We start from the raw sequence: 12,755 nt of genomic DNA, 5'->3' as shown, positions 1-12,755 counted from the left end.
TGAAGGGAACTAATGGCTAACGGCCTTAGCACATATAAATTCGATTCCAGATTTACTGTGCAAATAAAAACACCATCTTTATGAATAAACGCGTTATCCACATTAAAAGAGATAGTATATTTACATTGCAATAAACACTTTACAGAAACAATATATACATCATTTAAAACAAGAAACCTATTCTGTAAAGCTAACTGGAGTCCTCCCACTACCACAGCTGAGACGACATGCCCGGTGCCTACTCGTATCATCATCTCACCAACCTCTAGCTATCGCCAAGATCTAATCCCCTGAAAAGAAGAACAAACATGGTTAGTGGCGCCCGAATCAATTATCCAGGCAGAATCATCATTCTCCACTAAAAAAGTTTCAAGAACAAGTAAATCACTTTTACCTTTATGGGCATTGGCCTTAGCCTTGGCTGCTTTCATCTCTTTTAGATAGACAGTTCCTCTTCCAGTGTCCATCTTGATTGCAGTGGAAACACTTTCCCTTAGCAACCTGTGGACGCCTCTTTGGGGAAGTTGACTATAAGGAGACTTTCTCATCTATTGCCATGTTATAGTCTATCCGAATTCTCCTGTCCATTGCCTCATATTATGACTATGAGATCTGAAAAATGGGCGTCAAGACTGCCTTTCTGAATGGCAATCTTGAGGAGAAAATGTATATGTAGTAACCTGAGGGATTCATAACCCAGGGTCAAGAGCAAAAGGTTTGTAGCTTAATCAGTCCATTTATGGATTGAAGCAAGCTTCTCGATCTTGGAATATAAGATTTGATACTGCGATCAAATCTTATGGCTTTGATTAGAATGTTGATGAGCCTTATGAATACAAGAGGATCATCAATAGTTCAGTACCGTTTCTAGTGATGTATGTAGATGATATCCTACTCATTAGGAATGATGTAGGTCTCCTGACTGAATTTAAGAATTGGCCAGCGATCCAATTCCAAATGAAAGATTTGGAAGAGGCGCAGTTTGTTCTAGGCATTCAAATCTTTAGAGATCGAAAGAACAAAACGCTAGCCCTATCTTAGGCATCGTATATTTACAAAATATTTGTCAAATTTTCAATGTCGAACTGCAAGAGAGTTTTACTACCTTTCAAGCATAGAGTTATATTGTCTAAGGAACAGTGTCCTAAGACACCTCAAGAAGTTAAGGGAATGAGACGGATCCCCTATGCAATGGTTGTTGGTAGCCTAATGTATGCAATATTATGTACTAGACCTGACATCTATTATGCGATGGCGATAGCCAATGGATACGAGTTTAATCTAGGATTTTATCACTAGATCATTGATAAGAACATCCTCAAGTATCTATAGAGAACGAGGGACTACATGCTCGTGTATAATTTTAAGGATTTGATCCTTACAGGATACACGGACTTTGATTTCCAGATTGATAAGAATTCTAGGGGAGCACCAAGCAGGGGTACATTGCTGACTCCACCATAGAGGTTGAGTAAATAGAAGCTTGTGAAGCTGTTAAGGAACCTATGTGGCTCAGGAAATTCCTGATTGATCTGGAAGTGGTTCTAGATATGTCAAAGCCCATCACCCTTTATTGTGATAATAGTGTGTTGTGGCTAATTCCTGAGAGCCTTGAAGTTACATACGTGGGAAGCACATAAAGCGAAAGTGTCATCTCATCCGAGAGATTTTGCATCGAGGAGACGTGATCCTCACACGGATAACTTTGGAGCACAACATTGTCGATCCATTTACAAAGACCCTCATGTCTAAGGTGTTTGAGGGTCATCTGTAGAATATGGGTCTATGGGACCAGCCACATATAGTCTTGGGCAAGTGGGAGATTTTGTATTGGGCGTGTTTTATGCCCTAGCTTATTGTTTTGTGTACTTGTATATTAGTGTGACTTGTATATTGTACACCCCACTAGCTTTAGGATAAGTGGGAGATTATTGGGTTGATGCCCTAAATCTCATAAGATCCTATAGTTTGTAATTGTATTATACAAAAATTTTATTTATCTAATAAAATATGAGATGTTCTATTTGATATTTAGTAGCATTAAACCCACAAACCAATAAACTAATATCTAAGGTTATTTTATGTAGCTTAAACATGTATGTGATAGGTGGATTATGTTTAAGTGATAAACTAAATGGTCTATAGTAGATGGATAAGGCTAGATATCTTATCCTGGTGACACTATGAGTACGACCCGCTTTGTAGTAGATGTTACAATTGTTATAAAGTGCTACAAATGATCTGATCTTGATCATTCATGTGGAGACATGTGAGTAGGGGTATTCTATGCAAAGAAGTTTGTATAAGACCGGACCATAAAATGACTAGTCTCATTATTTAATACCATTCATAATAGAGACTTACATTTAACCAGAATGACCATAGGTGACATGACCTGAATCCTAAGTAAGTTGTGAACTTCTACCTATAAAGACGGTCCTTTGATTTGTGTGGATGAGAATGGCCAGATCGCCGGCTCAACAAGCCTACCATTTTGGGGATTCGTCTGATTGGGGAGCTAGGAACACAACTACACAAGACGAAATTCACTCCTACCCCGAGGTAAGAAAAAGTAGATAAATTGTTTCCTTGAGGGCTGATTCCAGGGCTTAAACAATGTGGCACCACACCCTTTCTTGCCCCGAGAGGGGTTTAGCCATAGTTGGACTATGATTTATTGTTCATAAGAGAAATCAATGGTACTTAAGGAGTTAAATGTAACTACAAGGGCAAAACGGTAATTTTTGCCCAGGTGTACTTACGAGTAATTTGTGAAGGGTCATTGTATTATTGATTGGTTATATCCAATGGACACAAAAATATATCTGTAATCTGAAGAATGCAGCTATCGGTCTTTAGTGAAGTGCCCAACAGATTGAATAATATAATTAAAGGGGTTTAATTAAATATCCAAGTACCATTGGAGCTTCAAGCTATAGTCCATGAGGTCCCCTTTGTAGCTCAACGGGGATTAAATGAGGATCGATGTTGGATTAATTTGAACTATTCAAATTAATTGAGGGAATTAATTATATGTGATATAATTAATTTAATTTAATTATATATGATATAATTACTATAATATATTTAATACATTATATATAAAGTTTAAGTGTGAGGAAATAAATATCTGAATATGACTCAAATATTAATTATAAGAATTAGATTCATATAATTAAACTTAATATAAATGAGATTTATATTAGATGTCATTGGTGTGAGAATTTAAACTATAAGTTATATTGTATTGAATACAATATTAAACTATAGGTTATATGTTATATTTGATATAATATATAGTTTAATATATATATATATATCAAGGCTTTATTAAAATTAGTTTTATTAATTATTTTTTGTTTTTTGAAAAATAATTTTAAGGAGGGGGTTGTAACTCTCACCTTTTTTTTCTCTCTCTCTACTACGTGATAGTGGAGAGAGCTTGGTTGAGGTTTTTTCTTCATCTTCTTCATTCTTTAGGTTTTTATAGGAGAGTTAGCAAAAATCAATCAACAGATAAAATCTCTCTGAGAAAAGTTCTCACCCTTTCACCTCTCTTTTCCTCTATCCTTTTTTTTTCTTCACTTATATATAACTAAAAGCCAATAAAACTCCTTAGAGAGTCTCTTCCCTTGCAGAGAATACAGGAGGTTTTGAGTGGTGGTGACCATTTGTGGGGTTTCGATTTCATGATTTTCTAAAGACGAATTTTGAAGAAGGATTTTTCAAAGGCAAAGTTTTTTGTAAAACCCTAATTCTTCTTCTTGTCTTTTATTCTATATTATAAGCAAGTTGTATTTTATTTTAAATGTATAATGTTATGTTTAATTCTATAAAATTGTAAGTTCTGTAAAATTTGGGATTTGGGTCCAATCCCGTATCCACTCAAGGACCTTCACCGGATCCTACATAAATTACATAAAATAACCTAAGATCTTAGTTTGTTGGATTGAGTAAATGCTTATAAACTAACAATTATTTTATTAATAAAATTTATTTATACAATGTTTTCAAACTACAAGAATACAAGAGAGATTTGGGACACCAATCCCAACACTTAATAGGCAGAGTTCACAACTCACTCAGGATTCAGGTCATGTCACCTATGGTTATTCTAGTGAAATGTAAGTCTCTATTATTAATGGTGTTATATAATGAGACTAGTTATTTTATGGTCTGGTCTTATATAAACTCCTTTGTATAGAATACCCCCTGTTCACATATTTCCACATGAATGATCAGGATCAGATTATTTGTAGCACTTTAGAACAATTGTAACACTACAAAACGGGTTGTATTCGTAGTGCCACTAGGATAAGGTACCCAGCCTTATCCATCTACTATAGACCATTTAGGTTATCACTTAAACATGATCTACTTGCATGTATCTATATACATGTTTAAGCTATAGAAAATAACCGGATGTTAGTTTATTGGTTTGTGGGTTAAAACTACTAAATATCGAATAAAACATCTCATATTTTATTAAATAAATAAAATGTATGTACATTACAATTACAAACTATAGAACCCACGAGATTTAGAGAGTCAACCCCAACAATGGAAGTCCTCTATAAATAGAGGTTGCACCCTTCATTTAGAGGGAAATTGGAAGCATTGACAACATAGTGTTGAAGCTCTAAAGACCTAGAAATTAAAGCTCTAAAGATTTCAAGACTCTGAAACTCTGATTGATCTTAAGTTTACAACTTCCTGAAGATTGGAAAAATGGAAGACTGGAGCTCTAAAGACTGAAATTCCAAAGCTCTAAAGATCCAAAGGTTGAAGCTTTAAAGATCTGAAGAACACAACTCCCCTAAAGCTTCGAAGATCAGAAGACATACTAAAACTCTGAAGACTAAAGCTCCTAAGTTTTGAAGACCAAAATTCTCAAGCTTTTAAGTGTTGAAGATTGAAGCTTCTCAAGTTCTAAAGACTGAAGCACTCAAGTTCTAAAGAAGTGAAGATCGAAACTATTAAAAGCATCAAAGATTAGAAGATTTCAAAAAATTGACTGTATCACACAACCGACATGTTGAAGATTCAATCTCCTCAAACTCAAGAAAAAGTTCATAGGACGATCAACAAGCCAGAGGCTAATCTAAGCTGATTAACAAGCCAGAGGTCGATCCAAACTGATTAACAAGCCAAAGGTCAATCCAAATTGGTCAACAAGCCAAAGGTCGATCCAAGAAGATCACCAAGCTCAAAGGCTGGTCCTCCAAGAAGATCATCAAGTCCAAATGTCAATCCTCCAAAAAGATCATTAAGCCCAAATCAATCTTCTAAGAAGATCATCAAACCCAATGGCCAATCATCCAAGAAGATCAACAAGCTTAAGAATTAAAGTTTACTTTTGGAGAGAAAACATCAAAGGGTTATGTACTAGAGATTGTACTCACTATAGTTAATAAATCAAAACAAATACCAAGTTCAAATTTCACGAATTAAATTTCTCCAAAAATTTCGTCGAACAAAGATTTTCCTCTATAGCCCTATAAAATATTGTAGCTTTAATTCGAAGTAACTAAAAGTTGATTAGTTTTGTTTAAAGATAATATTTTTTCATAACTAAATATTATTTCCATGAATATTAGTTTTTGTTTAAAAAGAGAATAAAAAGCACACAAAGGATATGGCAACAAATAGGATTGTTAGGAGATCTAATGGCAAATTGAAAATGTAAAATTAAATGGAAAAATACATGAAAAGTACAAAAAAGTATGAAAAGATACGAGTACAATAGAGTTTGTTGAAAAAATTTAATGACAAAAGGGCATGTAAAACTAAATGAAAAAAAAAAAAGGAAAATGGATGATTAGTACATCAATACCAATTAAGGTGTGAGTTTGGGTGAAAAACGATCATTATTCAAAAAATATAGATTACATAGGTTTAAACACTACTTTGATCACTTATTTTTTGTTTTGGTTTATTTTGGTCTCTATACTTTCAAAATGTTCATTTTGGTCCTTATACTTTGAATACTTGTTCATTTTAGTCCTTATATTTTCAAAATGTTCATTTTCATTTTTTTATCTTTGCGTCGTTTTGGTCCTTATATTTTGAAAAGGGGACCACTTGGATCCCTTTATTTCCATTTTCATTTATTTTTTAAGAGATCAAAATGGTCATTTCTGAAATTTCAAGTACCAAGATGAATCAAAGTTGAAGTATAGGAACTAAAATAAAAATTTTAAAGTAAAAGAACCAAAATGAAACAAAGTTGGAAGTATAAGGTCCATGTGATAACGTTCTCATTTCATCTTTCCCGTTTCTGTTTCTCATATTTTAAGAAATTGATTGTTTGATAACAGTTTTCGTTTCTTGTTTCTAAAATTTGAGAAATATTTCTAAAAATGGGGTCAAATCTAAAAAACTACCAAAAGTAGTTTCTCCTTATTTCATTTCTATTTTATTTATATCGGTTCCACATGTGAACCAAAATTTTGGTTGGCAGTAGGAGTGACCCAACTTTCTTTAAGCTTTAAGTACTGGATTGTGGGTTGGATTCCCAAGCTGGTCATTTTCTTTAATTATTATTTTATATTTCTTTCATTCTTTTCTATTACTTTCTTTTCTATATTATCTTTTATATTTTTTTCTTTCTTTGTTTTTATTTTATTTTATTTATATGTTAATTTTGAAGGAGTATGTGAACACTCACAGTGGAAAGATCGTGTCCCATTATTTAATTTAACAGAACAATCATCAACAGAGGACGGAAACTAATAAACGTTTACTCTAATTAAACATGCTTTCACAGAAAATTGGAGAGGAAGAAAGGATTAATGGACTTACTCTTGAAGACCAATTTCTTCGCAAATCCTCTCCAATTTAAAACTCGAATAATTTCCTTCTCCCTGAATGGCATAATTCACGAACACAGTAAGAGATGCTCTAAAAATCGGACACCACCACAAGCGAGTCCTCGATATTCTCAAGGTTGAGAATTCACAAACACAACAAGAGCTAAAATCAATATATCGTATGTATTTAATTTTACTATGAACTACTTCCCCTATTCACCTTGATCTTGATCCATGTAAAAACTTTCGAGATAGAGGTCACTCCTAGGGTGACACGAAGCGAACAATCTCACGATGTGAATTCTTAAGGACGTGAGACCTAAAAACAACATATCGTATATGTTATTAATTTCCCACTGAAGTGTTCAAACATATCATATATGTTATTAATCTCCCACTGAAGTGTTCTATTATTTGGTTGGGTATACTTTTACTTAGGTTTATTTCGACTAATTAAACAACCTAAGTCTATGAGATTTATTCAAATATAATATTTATAAATAGATTTAACCTATGATGTCTAGATGATAAACCAATTTTATTACCCCACACCGCTCACGTATTGCTCGTAAAACAGATTAACAACGCTCAGTAATTTGACCATAATCCCCATATAGGAGGTGCTCCGTAGACCGTCAACTTAAATACTTCTAGCCTTAAATAAGATTATATACCAATTGAATTTATAACCGTGTTTTATAAGATAACGATCTATTTTAACTATTAAAACAAGTGGTTAACCTACGTGAGCATGCAACTTATCTTGTTATTGATTTTAATAACTAATCTAATTTTACAACAACTTATAAAATAATAGACATGCTTCACAACCATAAAATTCATCAAAGGCATTTGAAATTTAATATAACACTTATATTAAACTTCAGAAATCCTAAACATGCATACTATATATTATCTCTTTATAACATATATCTAATGCATGAAACATGCTTTCTATGGTGGGATTTTAAATATACATGGCATACAATATGCATATACATGTTTTAATTTAAATATAGCATATATCTCATGCATAAATATTTAAACAACACTAATATGGTTCAACTCTGGAATCCTAAGCAAGCAATAATAACTAAATATTATAAAAACAACTCCAAAAACTGTTCTGGACTACCCGACCCGATCCGAATCACCAAACCGACTATCCAAGGCTCCAAATGAGGCTGAACTGGACCAAAAGGGGTTGAATCGGACTCCAAGGTGTCTGAACTGGACCAGAGAAGAGCCAGATTGGTCAAACCGATTTTCTTCCACGCGAACCGGCTCACGAATGCACGTTTTGCTGGGCTGGGATGAGTAGCATTGCAAGCTCCATCCCAGCATTGCAAGCTCCATCCCAGCATTGCAATGCCACGGGCTAAAGATGAGCAGCATCGCAATGCTCTGTGGGCAGCGTTGCAACACTACCTGGCAATGGCTTCTTCTCCCAGTTTTACTGCTAACCAAGCTTGCTTCAAACTTCAATTACATCCTAATTTCAACTCTATTGACTCCAATTAAATTACAGATTTTAGAGCACACAAATAAGCTCATCGAACAAGAGCCAATTATAGATTTAACAACTAAATCAAAGAGTAATCTCAGTCAAAGTTGATTAAAACACCATATAAGTCCCATAACATGCAATCATAGAAACCCACCCACCAAACTCAAATTAACGTTAATTAAGTGCTTAAATCACGCTCTGATACCAATTGATGGAAAGTACAATAAGCCACGGAAGTAATCAGAATCAGTAAGCACTCTAATTACATTTAATTTGAGTTCTAAAGGCATGCAACATAACAATTTATCAAAGTAAAGGGTTTCAGAACTGATACCTTTGATGAATCTTCCAAATCCAAGCTCCTCTCCTCGAATTTGAGCTTCAAATCAATGGTAGACCACCAAAAGTCTCTTTTCTACTATTCTCAGCTTGACCAAATACTATATTCAGAATAACTCTTATTCCTATAGTCTTTTAGTTATTGTTTTCACTCAAAAACTTATTAACACTTAGTAATTATTATAAGTGTGGCCCTCAATTTTCTTATTTGATAGAATAGTATAATATGCCCCCGAATAGGAAGACAATGTTCAAACTGAAACTAAGAAACCCTATTCATGTCTGAAGTTTGGGTTGTTTCGAATCCTATATTACAACCTTCCAAGGGAATCGTCATAAAAGTGACTAGCTAGTGCCGCCTAAAAACGACAACATGCTCAACATAGGAATCTCACGGTTTCAAACTAATGGAAGAGATTGTAAGATATGTTGACACATTTCCTGCACCCACTTACTTTGAACTACTTCCCCTATTCACCTTGATATTGACCCATGCAAACACTTTCCGAATGGAGCAGTCGAGTTAAAATTGATACGAAGTTGAACATGGATCTCATAGTGTGAACTCTTAGGGACGCGAGAACTAAAAATAATATATCGTATATATTATTAATCTCCCACTAAAGTGTTCTAATTATTTGGGTATCTTTTGTACTTAGGAATATTTCGACTAATAAACACCCTATTTCTATGCAGTTTATCCAAGTATAACGTTTATATTTAGATTTAACCTATGATGTATAGGTGATAAACAAATTTTAAAACCTTACACCGCTCACGCATGCTTATAAAACCGGTCAACAACACTCAGTATATCGGCTAAAATCCCCAGATATGAGGTGTTATGTAAACTGTTAACTTAAGTACCTCCAGCCTTAGACAAGATTATAGACCGATTGAGTTTGTAACGTGTTTTATAGAATAACGACCTATTTTAACTATTAAAACAAGTTGTTATTGATCCTAAGTGAGCATGCATCTTATCTTTGTTATAGATTTTAAATGTCTAATTCAATTTATAACTCTTATAAAAATATATGACATATTATTGAAGGATCTCTTACCAAAGAGTTCCATGAGCGCGTTTGGATCGCTCCGATCTCACCTGACCGAAATACATATTATACACTCAAACGCATAGTTATGCAAACAAACAGTAATTATTGAAATGCTATGAACAAAAAAATAACAAGGGAATGAGTTGCCATAACAGTTGAAGACAGTCTTTAAACTTTGGAACTCAACGTAGCGGAACCCTTTACCTGATCAACAAACACCCAACAGCAGCATCGACTACAGTAACACGAACATGAATGCCGCGTGCATAACACCACCAGAAAAGAGCCCCGGGTATTCTCGAGTGTGAACCCAAAGTGTGGTCTTTGGTGAATTTGGTAGAGGAAGGAGGAAAACCAGATCATGTAGGCGATAAGCAAGTGGGAGGGAAAAAGGCGCTATCATATAGCATGATGCTTATCGTTTAGGAAATGGTATACGATCATTTAGCAAACTCGGCACACGTTTAAGGAAGCTATGCGATCGTGTAGGAACTGGTATGCAATCGTTTAAGTGTGAGATAGACGATCGTTTAGGCGGAGAGTGACTATCGTATGGCTCTCGAAATTCTTAAGCGATCGTTTACGATTCACCAATGCGCTCTCTCTTTTTCTTTTTGGACGGACGATTGAACGAACGATTCAAAATTAAATAATTTCATTTTTATTTCATCGGTTACAATAACCGACGCATTCCCACTAACCCACGCCCGAATGTGAAAATTGGCTTAATTATCATATTATTAACCAATTAATTAATAATAAATATAATCATGTTATATTTTTATCCTATAGTTTGATATCACATATCTAGTATAGTATTTTCTCCTCTACTTGATATAAATCATATTTATATCTAATTTCCTCCAAAATAATGTATCTCATATATTTAACCAATTATATTATATATAATTAACCAACCAAATTATATCATATATAATCGAACTTTCTCTTGTCAATTTGAACATTTCAAATTAACCCAAACACTGGTTCTCGACTTTATCCAAGCTACCAAGGGAACCTAATGGACCTGTGGCTTGAAGCTCCAACGATCCGTGAATAGCTGACTAAACTCTTTAGCCACGAGATCCACCATCTGTTAATTGTTAAGCATTCCACCAAAGACCAACAGCTGAATTCTTCTTACCATAGATATATTTCTGTGTCCATCGGATCTAACCAATCATGAGTACGATGACCCTTCACAGATGCTCGTAAGTACAGCTGGGCCAAATTATCGTTTTGCCCCTGTAGTTACATCTCACTCCTTAAGTACCACTGATTAACAATACAACATAGTCCAACTATGTGTGAACACCTCTCGGGCCAAGAGAAGGTTGGTGGCGCCACATCGTTCAAGCCCTGGAATCAGCCCTTAAGGGAGTTATTTATCTACTTACCCCTGCTTCGAGGAAGGAGTGAATTCCATCTTATGCTGCTGAGTTCCCAGTTCCCAAATCAGACGAATCCTCAAAATGGTAGGTTTGAATCGGTGACTTGGCCACTCGCACCCATACAAATCAAAGGACCACCCTCAATGCAGGAGTTCCCAACTCACTCAGGATCGAAGTCATGTTACCTAGTCATCTTAGTGAAGTGAAGTCTCTGTCATGAACGGTGTTATATAACAAGACGTTAACACTTCGTGGTCAGGTCTTATACAAACTCTTTGTATAGGACGCCCCCGTTCGTATATCCCCAACACGAATGATTAAGATCAGACCATTTGTGACAAGTCGCAACACTTGTGACCATTCCACAAAGCAGGTCGCATCCATAGCATTACCAGGATAAGATTTTCCTTCTATATCTATATACTACAGACCATTTTAGTTATCACTCAAGACATGATCCACTTGTATGTCACCACATACATGCTTGAGTCACATACAATAACCAGGAATTTTATGTTTATTGGTTTGTGGTAAAGCAAATAAAACAAGCAACTGAGCAAAAAATACAAGATGTGAAATTAATATCATATATTAACAACACAAGCGTTCAGACAAACTGTTTACAAACTACAGGACATGAGACTTTAGTGCATCAACCCCAACAATTATAACATTCACATAAGCATTTCATACATTAATATAACACTTATATTGAACTTATGAAACCCTATTCATGCATATTATATACATTATAACTAATTTATAACATATATCAACGCATGAAACATACTTTCCTATGGTAGGATTTTAAATTACATGGTATACAATATGCACATACATGTTTAATTTAAATATAACATACATCACATGCATAAAATATTTAAACAACACTTGATATAGATCAACTTTTGCATTGTAAGCAAGCATTAAACCAATTTATTACAAAAACAAGTTAAAAAGAGTTTGAGGAAGCCTGTGGACCACTCGAACCGCCCCGAACAGACCTGAACCAGCCCTTGAAAGCTCCAAAAGAGGTTGAACCGATCCAAACTAGGTCGAACTGGACCCCAAGCCACCGAACCGGTCGAACCGAACCGCTCTCACGAACCAATTTGCAGAAGTACGCATTTCTGGGTTGGAATGAGCAACGTCACAACGCTCCATCCCAAAGTTACAACGCCACGGGTTCTATGAAGAGCAACATTGTAATGCTATCTGGGCATTGTCGCGACGCTGCCTTACAGTAGCTTCATCTCCAGTTTTTCCAGCTAAACTTGCTTCCTTCAATCACCAATTACAACCTAGTTTCAACTCTATTGACTCTAATAAAATTACAGACCCTTAATAAAAAATTAAGCTCATTAACCAAGAATCAATTACAAATTTAACAATTGAATCAAAGAGAAATCTAATACGAAAGTTGAATTATAAACCATATCAGTCACCGAACACGCATTGCTAGAAATTCACCCACCAAACTCAAATTAACGTTAATTGAGTGCTTAAGTCATGCTCTGATACCAATTGATGGATTAAACATACATAAAGCAAAATCTAACAGAATCAATAAGCACTCTAATTACACTTAATTTGAGTTTAAAAGCATGCATAAGACAGCTTTACAATAAGAAGGGTTTCATAGATATATACC

This window comes from Benincasa hispida, chromosome 6 (genome assembly GCF_009727055.1).
Source record: "Benincasa hispida cultivar B227 chromosome 6, ASM972705v1, whole genome shotgun sequence".
Classification (NCBI taxonomy): Eukaryota; Viridiplantae; Streptophyta; class Magnoliopsida; order Cucurbitales; family Cucurbitaceae; genus Benincasa; species Benincasa hispida.
Note: the sequence above shows the minus strand (reverse complement) of the source record.